This window comes from Chinchilla lanigera, unplaced genomic scaffold, assembly GCF_000276665.1.
Source record: "Chinchilla lanigera isolate Chin_1 unplaced genomic scaffold, ChiLan1.0 scaffold00043, whole genome shotgun sequence".
Classification (NCBI taxonomy): domain Eukaryota; kingdom Metazoa; phylum Chordata; class Mammalia; order Rodentia; family Chinchillidae; genus Chinchilla; species Chinchilla lanigera.
In genome coordinates, this window is record NW_004955444.1 from 13,382,701 (window position 1) to 13,401,707 (window position 19,007).

The window sequence follows — 19,007 nt, forward strand, 5'->3', positions numbered from 1 at the left end:
AGACTGTCTACTATATATTTTTGGAATACTGAAATCTGAAACAAAACACTGGAAAACCAAATCCAATAATGTAGAATTTCACATAATGAGCAAGGAGATTTTTCTTAAGAGTGCAAGATCAATTTACTGTAAAAAAATCCATTAATATAATATTCCACATAAAAAGAATAGAAAACAAAAGCCACATGGTTACCTTAATAGATACAGAAGAATTCTTTGACAAAATTCAGCACCATTTCATTGTAAAAATACCCAGAAAACTAGAAAAAGAAGGAAACTTCCACAGCCTGATGAAAGTGTCTACAAAAGGCTGGCGGTTAACATTGTACTTAATGGTGAAAACTGGACGCTTTCCTCATTATATCACAAACGAGATCAGTTTGCTTGCACTGTTTCTACTGAACATTGTGTTAGAGGTTCAAACTACATCAGTTAGGCAAGAAAAAAAAAGCGTCCAGATTGGAAAGGAAGAAGTAAACATCATAAATGCTGTGATCATCTATAGAGAACTACTAAGAAATCCACTAAAGAATTACTAGAACTAGTGAAGTCACCCAAGTTGCAAGATGCATAATTAATATGCATGTTGTTTTATTCTGTATACTTGAGCAACCTTAACATGAAATTAAAACAGTTTTACTTATAGTAGTATCAAAAAAGAATACAATATGTAAAAAGAATACAATATGTAAAAATTTAACAAAAGAAGTCTAAAATGTATTCTGAAAATTGTAAAATCTTGTTAAAACTGAAGATTAAAATAAATGACAAAATCCAATGTTCATGAATTGTACAACTTAATATAGGTAAGATGGCAGTGCTCCTCAAATTCACTACAGATTCTGTAAAATCCCTGTGGATAGAAGATCCCAGCAGACTTCTCTATAAAAATTGATAAACTGATTTGAAAAGGTATTGTAGCGGAAAATACCTCCCTACCACCAGCCAGTATACTCCAGGTGATAGTTACTGTTCCAGATCCGGTTGCTGTTATCTCTTAGAAATGGCTGGTCACTGTTATGTATAGCTGGTCACCGTGGTGCACATTGTATAAACCAATCCCCAGTTGACAAACTATTTTGCCTCTGTCTTTCCTGTTTTCTTATCTAGTATAAGCCCTAGACCACCGAGATCAAGGCCTGATATTTTGGAAATGATCTCTTATCAGTGCCTGTTGATGAATCTACCTCCAAATCCTGGGTGTCATTTAGGTGTTTCTGCTTGCTGTTGTAGTATATGGAATAGCAAGGACTCCAGAACATCAAAAACAATCTTCAAAAAAAGAACAACAAAGTATAAGGGCTCACACTTGCTAATTTCCAAACTTGCTGCAAACTAGACAGTAGTCTAGACAATGTACTGGCATAAAAATAGATGTAGATCAATGGAACAAAGTTGACAGTCCAGAAATAAACTGATGTGTCTATGGTCAAATGATTTTTAATAATGGTGCCAAGGCCATTCAATGAAGGAAAGAATAACCTACTGAACAGGTTGTGTCGGAACAACTGGGCAGCTACATGTAGGAGTGAGGCATTTTTTTCCAATAAGTTCATTTATTTATTTTTATTGGACATTTTAGATATACATAATGATAACAATCATCATAGGGAATTTTTACATGTATGTAATATATCCTGATTCTTCTTTTTTTTCTGTTCTCCTCCTCCCTTCTGTTCAACCTCTTTTCTCCTTATTTACAGAAACTTTGTTTCCATTTTTCCTTCTGTTCTCCTTTTTTCCTTTGTCCCTTCTTTTCCCCCTCCCGCTCCCTTGTTCCTCCCTTCCCATCTCCCAATATCTGTTACACATTTTGGTCCTTATTTACACTTCAGTTTCTCACACCAGAGTGGAATGAGTTTCTGAACCTGCTACAACGGGGAGGAAGAGCAATCAGAGCCCAAACTTTCGTAATCAGTAACACCTATGTAAAACCTTCAGGAGCGAGCGCATTCAGGTACACGCAGAGAGGTGCCAAGAGACAGCCTAACTTAAGATTTATATAAACACATTCATCTGGCAACATAAGTTAATATTTTGGTAGGAGTTTACAAAGAGTTAACATTTTAAGATGTTTAAGTATGTGTAATTATAGAAATAATTTCAATACCATAAAATTTGGCCTTTTAAAATACACAGTTCAGTTGTTTTTAGTATATTTGCAAAGTTGAATTTTCACTCATATCTAATTCAGACCACTTTCATCACTTCAAAATGGAAACTATTAACTTTAGCAGTTACGCCCCCCTCCCACTTCTCCCCACTCCGAGAAATTAGTAGCTTATTCTGTGTCTACATACTTACATAATGTAAGTGTGTATTTCTTTTACTATAAATTTAAAATAATTAAAAATATTCAAGAATCAAATTATCATCAGTTGGGAAACAATGTGAACATTTGTTTTACAGCATTCACTTTAATTGGTTTTAGATATTCTGTATTTCTATGTGTACTATAAATCAGCTAATTGGTCCTTGTGGGAAATCTAAATGTTTACAGTTTTATTATTAATGCTGTAATGAAAATCTTTGCAGCTAACTCTTCACATTCATCCATGATATTTTCTTACAATTCATTCTTACGTACTATAGTTCATTAAAATATTTGGCGCAGTTTTAATTCTTTTGAGAAACATTTCCAGATTATCTTTTGGAAAGTTTGTACCAATTTTCACTAAATAATGTAAAAATACTTGTATGTATTTTAAACTATAGTGATGCAGTGAATAAATTCTGTTTTAATTATATTTAATATAATTTCCAGTTAAATGTTTATTTGAATAATTTTGGAGAAATGCTTTTTGTTCAACTCTTTAGAAACTTTAACACAGTCATAATTTTAAAATCAAATGTACAGGCCAGAGGTATAGCTCAGCAGCACAAGCACTTGCCTGGCAAGCATAAGGTCCTGAGTTTGATTTCCGGTACCCCCCCCACAAAAAAATAAATAAAATGTGTTTAAAACAGTAGTTGAAATAAAGCTGTTGGTACCAGCTTGTATTCCAGGTACTAAACAAGATATTCTTTAAATGTGTATTATTTGTCAGTTGTTTACTGCCTATTCCATACCTAATTGTCCACAAAATGAATCAAACTTTTTATCTTTATCAGATTTCCTAGTTTTTACATAGCGCAGGCCAGTAATCCCAGAACTCGGGAGGCTGAGGCGGGAGGATCGATTCAAGTTCAAGGCTAGCCTGGGCTACAAAGTGAGTTCAAGGCCAGCCTGAACTCCATGGTGAAACCCCGTCTCAAAAAGAAAAAATAATTTCCTAGGTTTTTTTTTTTTTTAAAGCTTCTCCAGTAAATCTTGAAACAACCAATTCTAATGACCAAAATGAATGAATTTTATTTTTCTCTTTATGCCCAGATGTTGATGTTGTTAAAATTGATAGAATTTTCTGGAGAGGAAGGTAATTCATTCTAAACTGAGAAAATAAATTCGATAAAAATGTGACAATGATGACATCAAGGCTGTCTTCAGGAAATTGTATTTGGCTGGAATTAGGAATAAATACAGGGTGAAAAGGAAATGATAGGGTTAAATTTGTGCCAGGAGATGACATTTAAAAAATGTTATTCTCTTTTTCTTATAATAGAAAATATGCTGTAGGGTAGGGAAGGATGAATGGTAAGGTACTGTATATGCAGTTTGATGAGAGTGTTATATTTTGCTCTGTGGTGTATACTTTTCTAAGATCCTTGATCATAGAGATTTTTCTTATCAGTTTGAATTATATGAGTTTTTTAGAAAAATGATATACTAGTGTACTGGGTGATCCACATCTGTACTGTAGTAAGCCTGTGGGAGTGAGCAGGTTCAGCAGGGGTTCCCAGCTGATAACAGCAAATCTGAGGAGATTGGGAATTTGCAAGGGGATTCAAGAATCCACATTTATTTCAAACATGAATTTAAAAAAATACATTAATACATTAGTGTTTTCCACATATAAGTGCCATAGATACTGTTGTGAGTAATTAAATGACATTCATTTAAACATAACTACCAAATTCACATTAATTTTTTTGTGTGTGTGTGCTTTCTCAGTCATTGGATCCAGAATAAGACCTTTTATGTGGAGCACTGTAGTATTCTGACATTAACAGGGGCTGTCGTTCTTCAGGTTAAACACCATGTCTCATCTTCTGAAAGAGTAAAATTGTGATTCAGACTATGAAGTACTTGGACAAATTTCTGGTTTTTAAAATTGTTAAATGCACACCTAATTATTTATGCAGACAACAGGAAATTGACTATTACAGTTAAACACCATGAGTATTATCTAATAGAAATTTGAAAAGGGGAGCATTATGGTCAAACTTTTATCAAATTTATAGTGATAGTTTTATGTACTTTAAAAACTCATCTGTCTCTTACTGTAATTAAGAGAAGCTGGCAGTCTAAAGAAGAAGGTTAATTAATATCTGCTCATTAGAGAGGGGAAGCCATTTTAAAGAATTTGAGTCAAGTCTTTTATGTGTCTGAATATATTATCACAATATTGAAAAGAACTTCGGTGAGTTTTAAGGTTTGCAAATTTTAGTTAATAACCCTTCATTTGCACTCAGCCAGAGGATTGGATAAGAACATCTTGGTTAATTTCCTCTTTCTTTACAAATGCCTTATTCCTTACAACTCTGTGTTCACTTTCTCATTATCCTTATAGTGAAAACTGAGGCTTAGAGTATAACTTATATTGAAATTACATAGCCAGGAAGAGTAAACCTTAAATTTGAACTGTAATCAGATGATCCAAGGATAGTGCTCGCCTCCTCCAATTTTTTTTTTTTTGTTTTTGTTTTTGTTTTTCTCAGGTACCGGGGACCGAACTCACGACCTTGCGCTTGCCAGGCAGGCGCTTTGCCGCTGAGCTAAATCCCCAGCCCCTCCTCCAATTTTAATAAGTTATTTGTTTACGTGAATTTCAGACTTAAGAGAATGGCATGAAAATAGTATTCCTATGTGTTTTTTATAGTGGAAAAACACAGCTAATCCAGGGTATTATAATTTTAACTATATTTAAGAATAAAATTTGGGCCAGGGAGGTGGTGTATGCCTATAATCCCAGCTCTCGGGAAGCTGAGGCAGAAGGATCCCTGTGAATTTGAGGCCAGCCTCAAATTCATACTGAGTTCAAGGTAAGCCTAATTGCATAGCAAGACCTGTCTCAAAAAAAAAAAAAAAAAAAAAAAAAAAAAAAATCTGGTGTCATTAAGTACATTGATAGTGTTGTATGATCATCACCACTATCAATTTCCTGAATTTTTTCATTATCCCAAATTGAAGCTGCACCCCTAAACGATAACTAAATGTTTTTTTTTTTCCTTCCCCCAGCCTCTGGCAACTGGTATTATACTCTCTGTCTCTAGGAAGAAAACATTTTTTAGTGAGAAAGTTTTGTTGGTGTTAGATGATAGATATTAACTTTTAAATTTCTTTGTAGAGTGCTAATTATAAATGCAGTTCTTTTGAACAAGAAGTACCATGTACTTCAATGCCAATTGAAAGTTATTTTTGCCTTCTTAGTTCTTTGTTATATTTTAAACAAAACATTGTAATTATATATACTAAATGTAGAAGACTTCCTGTTCTCTTCATTTTATTAAATGTAAACAAATGATGTTAATTTAAGAGAAAATAATTCTTTTTTGAACCTCACTGAACTGCTTGTAATACATTGTTCTAGTTAGAGCCCCATAAGTTGTATTACAGTCTTAATTTCCTTTGTAATTAAATTCTCAAAATGGTAGCAAATCCAAGAGAGGCTATGTTTTTGCCAGCCTGCATAAGTTTATATCATGTTCTCCTACCTAATAGTTCAAATTGCTCATGATTTGATTCAAGCTTTTAACATAAGTGTTGAGTATAACTATTATTGTTCATTGTATTCCATTAGTAGTTACTGGCAGTGGCTTTATACTTGGTAGATCCAGACTTAATCTTTTGTTGTTCTTGTTTTTCCATTTATTCACGAGGTTCTGAAAAATTGAGAACTCAGGTTTGCCTACTTTACTTTGACCTTGAGGTGAATGCCAGTTTCCAAACTCTTTATCTTGTTTTAATCCTGCTTTTTCTTAGGTTTCTTTTTTACTGAGTATTCCTTACTTTCTTATTTGCTCGTGAACTCATTTCAAAAGATGTATTCAGCATGTTCCAGCATTTTCTGCTGTTTTCAATGGTAGAACAGTTCTTTTTAGTTAGTTCACTGTTTGCAATGGAAGTATTCTTAGAGACTTTGCTAAACAGATCCAGTGACCCTGCGTAGGATATAGTAATGATAGGAACACAGATTTTGTCTTGGTTAGCCACTATATATTCATATTTTCTTATAAATCAGTATCCATTTCAGAACTGGATGGAAGAATGTTTAATATTAGTTGATATAGCTTGCTTTCATCTTAAAATACTAAAGGAGCTGGGGATATAACTCAGTGGCTTAGCACCTGCCTGGCAAGCACAAGGTCCTGAGTTTGATTCTTGGTACCAAAAAAGAAAAGAAAGAAGAAGAAAATACTAAAGGAACAGTGATTGGAAATAGGGACTGTTTGAATCAAATATTTCTGCCCCCTGGATCTAGAAGGTGATTCATTCTGGTATTTGTTGAGCCTTCTTGTCATTTGCTCTTTGTGTCGTATTGAAAGTTCCTTTTTTTGGCTGTAACATTATTAAGATGTGAGAAGGCAGGGTACATTAATCTGTATTTATGTGTGTAATAGTTAGTTTGAGTAATTACCATTTGTGAGTTTTAGACTTCTACCCTCCTGATCATCTTTTTTGTGTATTTCCAGCTTTGTTTTTCCTTCTAGTAGTCTTACATATGGTCTTGATTAATAGAGGACTTCTCCCAAATACCTCTGTCCAGCCCCACTGTCTTTCCAGGCCTTGAGACACACATGCCTAACTACTGAATGGACATTAGTGTCCAAAGACATTTAACTTTCTCCTAAGACATTAACACAAATTAGCCTCTTAACTCGCCTCACTTTTCTCTGTCCCCATAGCCACTATCTGAAAATAGGGAACCTCCTTTCTGGATTAAGGTGAAGCCCCATACATCTCCCTGAAGATTGAAGTCTTCTACTATGCTAGTCCTTTAGATACATTAGAACCCAGAGTATTTTTTCCAAAATGCAATTTATTACTCCCCTAGGAAAACAACTTAGGAGTTTTCTTTTGTATACAATTTAGACTCCTTAACATGATTGACAAAATCTTTATTACTTCTCTAGTCTCAACCCTCTCATCACTTCCAATTTAACTTTAGACTTGTTTTAAACTTCCTTTGGAACTCAGTTTTACTGAAGTATAATTTACACCTAATTTGATGAATAACTTGTGTTAATCCATGCAGTATATACCCAATCAAGATATTGTACTATTTAGTCACCCCAGAAAGGTCCTCTGGGCCCCTTTGCAGTCAGTCCCCTAGGCCCACCCTCTGCTCTAGCCAACCACATCTGATTTCCATTGCTGTTGAAGAGTTTTACCTATTGTAGAACTTCATATAAATTGATCGACAGAATGTATTCTTTTCTTGGATTCTTTCACTTAATAGAGTGCTTGTGAGATCTATCTACTGCATATATCAGTAGTTTGTTCCATTTTATTGCTGAATATAGTGTTCTCTTGTATGTATATGCCATAACTTATCCTTTCATCAGTTAATAGATGCTGAACTTCCGTGTTCAAGTCATTTCTTATGTACATTTTCACTTCCATGAGAGTTCTAAGGGCTCCACATTCTTGCCAGCACTAGCTGTTATCCATCTGTCTTTTTAATTTTAGCTGTATTTATGGATGTGTAGTAGTATCTTGTGGTTTTCACTTTACATTTATCTAATGATTAAACATGTTAGGCATCTTTTCCTATGTGTATTGGCTTATTTGCACACCTTCTATTTTGTCTATTTAAATCTATTGTCAGGCCAGGGATATAGCTCAGCAGCACAGCACCTGCCTGGAAAGCACAAGGTCATGAGTTCAATTCCTGGTACCAAATAAATAAATAAATTAATTAATTAAATTAAAAAATAAATCTATTGTCTATTTAAATCTTTAGCTTATATTTTTAAATTGAGTTATTTGTCTTGCATTTTATTAAGGTATGAGATTCATACACGCTTTACAAATTGTGATTACAAGTTCTTTTGTCAGATTTAGTGGATTACAGACATATTCTTTGAGTTGTTGCCTTGCCTTCCGTATTTTACTACTGTCTTTTGAAGAGTAGAAATAGTAATAATGAAATATTTATTTTTCTTTTATTATTGATGGTTTTGAGTCTAGAAATCTTTACTTAAATGTTATAATATACTCTCATACTTTTTAAAGACATTTTATTATTTTAATCTTTATGTTTGGATACACGATCCATTTTGAGTTAATTGAATGTGTTGTGACTCAGTGTCTTTTTTTGTTGCATGTTTATATAATTGCTATTTATGTTTCTATTTTATTCTATGTTTTAATAGTTTTGTCTGTTCACTTTCCCTTGGATTAGTTTGGCACCTCTGTTGAACATTAGTTAAACACGTAAATGTGGGTCTAGTTCTGAACTCTCTATTCAGTTCTATTGATCTGAATATTTGTCTTTATGTAAATGCCACGGTATTTTGGATTACAGTGGTTTTATATTGTCTTGAAATCAAGTTGTAGTAATACTCCATTCTTGTTCTTTTTTTCTCCAAAAAATGTTAGACTATGCTAGTTTGTTTTAATTTCCATGTAAATTTTAGAATTAGCTTGTAAGTTTCTACCAAAAGATTGCCTGCTGAGATTTTATTGGGATTGCATTAGTTTATGGACTAATTTGGGGAAAATTGACATATTTATAATGTTCAGTTCTTCAGTTTATTTCTGGGGCTCTCAGAATAAAGTGTCAAAAACTGAGTAGCCTAAAACAGTAGAAATTTGTTTCTCAAAATTCTAGAGGCAAGAAGCTAGAGTGGAAGTATCAGTAGAACGGGTGCTGTGGAGGCTGTGAAGGAGGAAGCCTTCTTTGCCCCTTTTAGCTCATGCTGCTTGCCTGTAGTCCTTGCCTTGTAGAATAATTGCCCCAGTCTCTGCTGCTTCCTCACATGTGTGTTTGTGTGTCTTTGTCCAAATTTCCTGCTTCTTATAAGGCAGTCAGTCATTGGATTTAGAGACCATGCCACTCCAGCATGTCCTCATCTTAATTTGATTGCATCTATAAAGACATTTTTTCCAAATAAGGTCATATTCGCAGATACCTCAGGGTAAGGATTTTGACATTATCTTTAATGGAAACAATATGGTGTATTTTTTCATTTATTTAGATCTTCAATTTTTCTCAAAAATGTTTTATAATTTTTATTGTACTGATCTTACATATAGCCTGTTAAATATACTGTACACTTAAGTATTTTATGTGTGTGCCTACTTTTGCAGACAGGATCTCTAAAATTTTATTTTCCAGTTATGTTTTATTAGTGTAAAAAATACCATTGAGCCAGATGTGGTGCATACCTGTAATCTCAGCATTCAGGAGGCTGAGACAGGAGGATTGTTGAGAGTTTGAGGCCAGCTTGGGCTACAAAGTGAGTTCAAGGCCATCCTGAATTGCTTAGCAAAACCCTGTCTCAAAAAGACAAAAAAAAAGTAGAACTTATATTTTTATATTCCTTGACCTTGCTTAATTTTAGTTCTAGTAGCTCTTTTGAAGTCTTTAGGATTTTCTATAAAATTATGTTCTCACCAAATAAAGACAATTTCCAGTTATGTTTCTTTTTCCTGCCTTAGTGTTTAGTCTTTGATTCTCACCTTGTTCATAATCTTAGAGCAAAGGCATTTAGTCTTTAATTGATAAATATGATGATAGTTGTAGGTTACCTGCCCAGGTAAGGAAGTTTCCTTCTATTCCTAGTTTAGTAATAGTGTTTATTATAAATGAATATCAGATTTTTTTCAAATGCTTTTTTTAATCAGCTGAGCTGAGTTTATGAGTTTTTTTATTGTATTAGTGTTAAATCATATTTATTGCTCATTTGCTTGTTATATTAATTTTGGATTCCCAGGATAATCTCCACTAGTGATAATGTATTTCTTTTTAAAATATTGTTAGATTTTATTTACTCATATTTTCTAAGATTTTTGTATCTTTAACTTACTTTTTAAAATTAGTACATATTTCTCATACATAATAATCACCTTTAACCTATGGAATTTGTACCTGTACATAATATATCTTAATTCTTTTTGTCACATTCACTTCCCTTCAACCTTTCTTTCTGTCCCCACTTACAAAAGCTTTCTTTCCATTTTATTCCTTCCAATTTCTTTTTCTTTCCTTTTCCCTTCCTTCCCTTCCTCTTCCCCCCTCCCTTGTTCCCTTGTCCATTTGAGCAGTTTCTTCCTACTTCCCAATATCTGTCCTCCATTATGTTCCTTATTTACCTTTTGGGTTTCTCACACAAGAGAAATAATGTGATATTTAAATTCATATGTCAGATTTATTTCACTAAAGTTTATGGTCTCAAGGTGCATCCATTTTCCTACAAATATGGCTTAGTTACTTTTTTCATTACTACGACAAAATACCCAACAATCAAAGTTAAAGGGGGAAAGGTTTATTTAGCTAACAGTTCGTAGAGGTTTCTCTGTATAGTTGGCTGGCTCCAAGGCAGGGTGGCTTGGCACAGAGGCATTGCAGTGGAGAAAGAGCGGGCACCAAAGGAATGAAGAAGCATGGAAGCAGCAAGCAACAAATGGTGACCCCTTTCTGTGCTTTGTATTCCATCCCAGCTACATCCCTTAGGGTGGGTAGCCCTCACACCCAGGGTAGGCCTTCCCATTATCCACACTCAGAACAATGTCAAACCAATCAGCAGACCAATTTAGTAATCACACACCCTTAATCACACCATCACATGCACTAGGTCCAAGCACCTCTGAAAAAGCCCCACCTATGACCGCATGAGTCTTTAGAGGGACATCTAGACAAAGGCATAACAAAATGACTCAAGTTTATCCTTTATGGCAGAGTAGTACCCCGCTGCATATAAACACCACATTTTATTTATTCATCTTTTGATGAGCATATCATCAAAGGTTTCCAAGACCTAGCTATTACAAATTATGCTGCTGTAAACATGGGTATGCATATATTGCTGTGGTATGATGCCTTTAACTCCTTTTGGGAAGATACCTAGAAGGGACATAGCTAGATCAAATGGAACCTTTGATTGTAGCTTTTTGAGGAATCTCCGTACTGATTTCTATAGTGGTTGTACCAGTTAACACTTCCACTAGCAATGGAAATGGAGTCCTTTTTCCCCACACCCTCACCAGCATTTGCTACGGGTTGATTTCTTAATGATAGCCATTCTTTCTGGAGTGAGATGGATTATTGGTGTTGTTTTAATTTACATTTCTTGAATGAATACTGACATTGAGCATTTTTCATATATGTATTTACTGCTTGTACTTCATCTGAGAAATGTCTATTCATTTCAGATGCCCATTTTTGGACTGGGTCTTTAAGGTAGGGGTATGATTTTTTTTTTTTTTTTTGAGGCTTTTATGTATTCTAGATGGTAGCCCTTTGAGGTGTAGCTGGTAAAATTTTTTCCCATTCTGTGCGTTGTGTCTTTACTCTCTTGATGCTTTCTTTTGCTATGCAAAAGCTTTTTACTTTGATACGATCCCAGTTGTTGATTGTTTGTAATATTTCCTGTGTGATTGGGGTTTTGTTTATAAAGTCTTTGCTTACACCTAGATCTTCAGGAGTTCTACCTATTCTGTCTTCCAGCAGATTAAGTATTTCTATTTCAGTATTTAGATCTGTAATCCATTTCAGTTTTTGCTGATGATAAGGGATGTGGGTGTAGGTTCAATTTTTGGAATGGAAAGCATTTTCCCAGCAACATTTATTGAAGAGGTTATCTTTCTTCCAGTGAAGGTGTTTGGCTCCTTTATCAAAGGTAAGATGGCTGAGTGTTTTTCGAGTTGTTTTGGCATCTTCTAATCTGTTTCAGTGATTCTCCGAACTGTTTTTTATTTTGCTTGTTTTTCTTTTTTTACTAGTAGCATGCTCTTTTTATCACTGTAACTTTCTAATACAACATCATATCAAGGATTATGATGTCCCCTGCCTTACCCCTGTTGCCCAAAATTCCTTTTGCTATTCTAGGTCTCTTCTGTTTTCATATGTATTTTACGATTGTTTTTTTCTAGTTCTGTGAGGTCTGCTGTTGGCATCTGATTGGGACTACATTAAATTAGTACAACAGTTTTGGAAGCATGAACACTTTCACGATATTGGTTCTGTCTCTTAAAGAACATGTAATATCTTTCCATTTTTTGATATCTTTTTTGATTTCCCTTTCAGAGTACTGTAATTTTCAATGTTTAGGTCTTTGACTTCCTTTGTAGGATTGATTCCTAAATATTTCATTTTTCTTGATGCAATTGTGAAAGTATATTTCTCAGTAACTTTGTTATGTATGTACAGGAAGACTTGATTTTTGAATGTTGATCTTATATCCAGCTATACTACTGAATTTGGTTATTAAATCTAGAAGTCTTCTGGTGGAGTTTTTGGGGTCTTCTATGTAGAGTATCATGTCATCTGCAAATAATGATAATTTAACTTCTTCCTTTCCTATTGCTATTACTTTTATTTCTTGTCTAATTAATTGCTCTGGCTAATGTTTTTAGAACTATTTTGAATAAGAGTGGTGACAGTGGATCTCGTCTTATTCTGATTTTAGAGTGAAAACTTTCAGTTTTTGTCCATTTAGTGTGATGTTGGCTATTGTTTTGTCATATGCAGCTTTTATCAGATTGAGGAAAAGATCATCCATCCCAGTTTTCTGAAGGGTTTTTTATTATGAATGGGTGTTGGTCTTTGTGAAATCCTTTTTCTGATTCTCTTGAGATGATTGTGTGGTTTCTGTCCTTTGTATGTTGAACATCCCTGCATCCCTAGGATGAATCCTACTTACTCGTTTTGTATAATCTTCTGATAACTTGTTGCCTTCTGTTTGCCACTGTCTTAGTGGGGATTTTTGCATCTATATTCAGTAAAGAGACTGGCTTGTAGTTCTCTTTTTTGGTGGATCCTTCTCTAGTTTTGGTATCCGGTAATGCTTGCTTCCAGCGGTGAGTTTAGAAGTATTGTTTCCTTTTCAGTTTCGTTAGAGTTTGAGAAGTAATGACATTAGGTGTTCTCCCAAATCCTTGTAGAATTCAGCAGTGATTCTTTCAGGACTTGGGCTTTTCTTTGCTGTAGTTTTTAAAATTTCTTTTCAGTTTTTTGGACTGACATTGTATTATTTAGAATTTTCATATATTCTAGATTTAGCATTGGTAATTCATATGTATCTAAGAATCTTGCATTGAGTATACTGGATTCTTGTTTAATTGAAGAAACACCTTAATTTCTTCTGTGACCCATTGGGTGTTCAGTAGGGTGTTACTTAATTTCAATGTGTTTATGTTTTGCCATTGATTTCCAATTTCATTGCACTATGGTCTGATAATATGCATGGCAAAACTTTTTGCAGTTACTTAAGCATGTTCTGTGAGCTAATAAATGGTCTGTTTTGGAGAACATGTGCTGCTGAGAAGAATATGTGTTCTGATGTTGTAGGGTGGAACACTGTAGACATCTACTAAATCCATTTGTTCGGGGCTGGGAATTTAGCTCAGTGGCACAGCACCTGCCTGGCAAGTGCAGGTCATGAGTTCGATTCCTGGTACCAGAAGAAAAACAAAATAAATAAATAAATAAATCCATTTGTTCAAAGGTTTGGGTCAGCTCTGATATTTCTTTCTTGATTTTTCTGTCTAGTTGATCTATTTATGACAGTGGGGTATTGAGGTCCCCCATTGCAATTGTCTTAATGCTAATCTATTTTTTCATATCCATTAGTGTTTGTTATACATAGTTTGATGTGCTGGTATTTGGTGCATATATATTTATAATCGTTATCTTGTCCTCTTGGATTGTTCTCTTAGCAAGTATGTAGTGACTTTCTTTGTCTCTTCTTTGTCTGCAAATAGAATAGGTACTCCTGCTTTTTTTTTGGTTCCTCTTGTATTGAGTACTGTTTTCCATTCTTTGACTTTAAGCCTGTGAGTTTCTTTTTGAGTTAAATGTGTTTGTTATGTGTAACATATTGTTGAATCTGTTTTCTTGATCCATCTGCCATCTGTTTTTTTGATTGGTAAATTGAGACTATTCACATTGATGGTTATAACTGATATATATTGACTTAATCTCATTATATTATTTCCCTTTCTTTCCTTTCTGTTTAATGGCTTGACTTACCTAGCAGGGGCTTCTTCTATTGGGGTTCTTGAAATTGTTGTCTTCTTTGTTTTTTTCTAGAATATTCTTCAGAACTTTTTGGTGTGCTGGTTTGTTGGTCATGAATTTCTTCATGTATTCTTTATCATGAAAATATCATATTTCTCCATCAATTTTAAAAGATAATTTTGTGGGGTACATCAATCTGGGATGGCGGTTGTTTTCTTTTAGGACTTGCAATACTTCAGTACAAGCCATCCTTGACTTAAAGGTTTGTGTTAAGAAATCTACTGTCATTCTATTGCCTTTTCCTTTATCGGTGATTTTTTTCTTTTTGCTAGCAGCTTTTAATATTCTGTTCTTATGTTCAGTTTCTGGAATCTTGACCATTATATATATATGCCTTGGTGTAGTTTTTTTCCTGAACCTTGCTAATTGGACTATTTATTATATGCCTCACTTGTCTGTATCTTATTATTTTTTGATGCTTGGAATGTTTTCTGCTATTGCTTCTGTGAATAGGTTTTTCTGCCCTTTGTGCTATTTTCTGATTCTTTATTGATTCCAGTTAATCTTATATTAGTCTTCTTTGCATTGTCTAGCAGTTTGTGGATTGATTTTTTTGTGGTCCTTTGCTATTTTTAAGAGGTCTTTCATTTGATTGCCAACTACAACCCTGTTTTCTAGGTCTGATATTCTGTCTTCACATTGATTGACTTTGCTGTGTGTACTATCAGTAGATTTTTAATCTGCCAGATTTGTATTTGAGTTTGTTTTCTAGAATCCATTTCTTTTCTATGCTGGGCATTCATGGTTTTTATGACATTCCTAAGCTCCTTTATTATCTGTATCTACTTTGTGTTCAGTAACCATTTCCTTAATTATGGTCATCATCTTTTTCATGGCCTCTGTCTTGTTTTTGTCAAGAGACTTATTGATCTGTTTTGTTTTTTCTTTTTTTTTCTCCAGTACCGGGAACCGAACTCACGACCTTGCGCTTGCCAGGCAAGCGCTTTGCCGCTGAGCTAAATTCCCAGCCCCTTGTTTTGTTTTTTCTACTGCTACCACTTCAGAGAATTCAGCTAGGTGGCTTTTGATCTCTTATCTCAGTGCTCCCTTGATTTGCCTTGAGCAAGTTGGAGGTTATGGGTTGCATCTCACTGCCATGTTTTCTCATTTATTTTTGTTGTTGTTGTTTCTGCATTCAGGCTTTTAAATTCCTTATGATAGGTAGCTTTATTACTACTACTGAAACCTCTTAAGGAAATGACTACTTTCCAGAGATGTCTTCTAGACGTAGCTGGCTCTTGGCTTTTGAATTTCTTTCATCAACTTCCCCTTCCATCTCTCCCTTCTCTCACCAATTCTTGTTTCCCTTTCCATTTGAAAAAGACCTCCCTACTTTGTATTATGTTTTATTTTGCTCTTTATTTATATTTTGTTTTATTTTGCTCTTTATTTATATTTTGGATTTTTTTATATAAGAGAAACCATGTAGTATTGTATGTCTGATTTACTTAACATAACAGTATGTTCTTGAGATACATCCATTTACCTGGATATATCTCAGGTTTATCCTTCTATATGGCAGCATAGTCCTCAGTCATATATAAATTCCACATTTTCTTTATCCATTCATCTGTTTAATGGATGTCTGCTGTTATGTAGTCTATTCTCAACATTTAGCTATTATAAATTGTTCTGTTTTAAACATGGGTATGTCTGTATCACTGTAATATGATGACTTTAATTCTTGGGATGATATCTAGAAGGGTTTTTGAATAGGTGTATCAAATGGAATTTCTATTTTCAGTTTTTTGAGGAATTTCTATACTGATTTCCCTAAAAGTTATATTAGTTTGTACTGCTTACAGTATAGAAAGATTCCTTTTTTCCCACAGCCTTACCAGCATTTGTTATTATTTAATTTCTTGAGCACATTTATTCTTATTTGATTTCTTGATGATAGCCATTCATCCTGAAGTAAGATGGTATTTAGTGTTGTTTTAATTTGCATTTCTCTGATGGTCAGTGATGTTAAACATTTTTTCTTGTATTTATTGTACTTCTGAGAGGTGTCTGCTTATTTTGCTTGCAAAATTTTTTATTAGGTCTTTTATTTTGGAGAGTCTAATTTTTTTAGTTAGGTCTTTTATTTTGGAGAGTCTAATTTTTTTAGTTCTATAGTTCTTTATAGATTCTTGATAGCTATAGAAATAGCTATCAAATGATGTTTCCATTCTGTAGGATGTTGCTTTACTGTGTTGGTCATTTCTATGGCTATGCAAAGCTTTTTAATTTGATATGATTCATTTGTTGTCCCTGGTATTATTTCTGTTACCATTGGGGTTCTGTTCAGAAAGTCTTTGCTTATGACTGTCTTCAAGAGTTTTACCTATTTTACCTTCCAGAAGATTGTTTCTATTTTAATATTTAGATCTTTGATCCATATTGATTTTAGCTTAGCACATGGTGAGATAGCTGGGTCCATACTCAATCTGCTGCATGTAGGTATCCAGTTTTCCCAGCACCATTTATTAAAGAAGCTATCTTTCCACCAGTATATATTTTTGACCCCTTTGTCAGAGATCAGATAGCTGAATGTGTGTGATGTTGTTTCTGATTCATTTGTTCTCCTCCATTGATCTACCTGTTTCTGTGCCAGTGTTATGATGTTTTTATCACTGTAATATTATAATGTAACTTCAAATCTGAGATTGTGATGCTTCTTGCTTTGTTCCTGCTTTGCTATTGTTAACCAGAATTGCTTTTGCTATTCTGAGTCTCTCTGATTCCATATGAAGTTTTGAATTGTTTTCTCTAGATCTGAGAAGTATGCTGTTGGTATTTGGGATTGTGTTAAATCTGTGTATCAGTTTTGGAAGTATGACCATTTCGACTGTACTGGTTCTGTATATCCAGGACCAGGGGATTTCTTTCCCTTTTCTGATTTCCTCTTCAGTCTCCTTTTTCAGAGTGATGTAGTTTTCATTGTAGAGGTCTTTTACTTCTTTGGTTAGGTTAATTCTGAAGTATTTAATTGTTCATGATGCTACTGTGAATGGTATTGTTTTCCTGATTTCTTTCTCAATGAGTTCATATTAGTGTGTAGGAATGCTACTGATTTTTGCATGTTAATTTTGTATTCTGCTACATTGCTGAATTTGGTTATTCTAAGAGTATTTTAGTGGTATTTTGAGTTTTATAGAGAATTATATCATCTGCTAAGAATGATACTTGGACTTCTTCCTTTCCTATCCATATATCTTTTATTTGTTTCTCTTGCCTGATTGCTCTGGCTAATGTTTTGAGGAGTGTGTTGAATAGGAGTAGTTAGAGTGGACATCTTGTCTTGTTGATCCATCATTTTTAAGATAGTTTTTGTCATTGTGTGCATGTTTTCCTTTAAATTTCTGGATATATTTCTCTTACTATTTTTTAAAAATATTTATGTCCACTTCATTTGTAATAGCCAAAAACTGATGAAGGAAGGAATGAATGAATGAATGAACAAAGTCCTTCATACGCATTCAATAAAACATCACAAAATGCCAAAATAGTGAACTACTGGTATGAGATAATGAATTAATCGTTAAGAGCATTCTGTTAAATGAAAGAAACCAGATGTTCAAAACTACCTTGTATATGATTCTAATTTTATTAAATTCTATAAATAGCAAAATTACAGTGTGGTGGGTTGACAGGTAGTCAGCTTGTAACACTGAGCTGAACTGAACCAGTGTGGTGCTTGCTATTGGAGGCCCACCTGAGGATTGTTGCCAGCAGCATAAGAGGCAGAACTAGAGAGGAAGAAGTTTAGAGGCTGTTGGGAGCTGAGAGAGGCTGTTGGATGCTGTTAGAAGCTGTAAGGAGCTGTTGCTTCTCTTGGAAGAGCTTGTCATGCTCGCTTTCCCAATGAACTCAGCTGATCTCATCGTCCAGTGAGCTCTGAAGAGCTCTGGACCTTGATGTTGTTGAGAGTGGCTTCAGTTCACTTTGGGGGAGCTCTGGTCCTCACTTTGAGCATTGCTTCCTGGCTCTGGAGGGGAAGATGGTGCGCTGCTCAGTCTCCTGGAGAAGTTTGTTGCATTGGCTTTCCTGATGGGAACTTGATTTTCCTCATCATTGGAGGAGCTTGGGACCTCACTGTGGCTGAGGTTGGCTGTGGTACTTTTCAGGGGAGTCCTGGTCCTTACTTTGAGTGTCACTTCCTGGCTGCAGTGTAGATCACTCAGCCTGCTAGCACAGATCCTGCATCCCACTGGCACAGACTTTCTAGCTTCCACCACTGAGCCTTCCCAGAGCAGATCCATGTAAGGGCCCTGTATGAGACATTGTCATGGGCTCTGGGTCTCCAGTTGGACTCATGGGAGGCATTGTTATGTACTAGGTCTTCAGCTGGATTCACGCAGGACATTATCATGGGATCCAGACCCTCAGATTCTTTAGTCTTTGGTGTGTGGACAGATTTCCTGCACTGTCTTTCAGTATATGATTCTTTGGGTGGCTATTATAAATAATCTTATAAAATATGTGTCCTGTATTATCTCATTTCTCCTTGCAAAACCCCAAACCATGACATACAGGGACAAAGAGAAGGTTGATGTTTGTAGACTTGGAAAGCAAGAAGAGGGTTGGACTGCCCAAAGGATGGAGTCATAGAAGTGTTTTTGTTTTTTGTTTCTTGTTTTTTTGTTTTTTACTATAAAGTGAAAAAGTTTTATTAACATTCAAACT

At 34.6% G+C, this 19,007-nt stretch overlaps 1 protein-coding gene across 3 annotated transcripts in view; it reads left to right on the plus strand.

Moving 5' to 3' along the window:
- Positions 1–19,007, plus strand: part of Pde7a (phosphodiesterase 7A) — a gene marked incomplete at its 5' end in the record, with an annotated part of 126,423 nt that overhangs the window by 33,296 nt on the left and 74,120 nt on the right.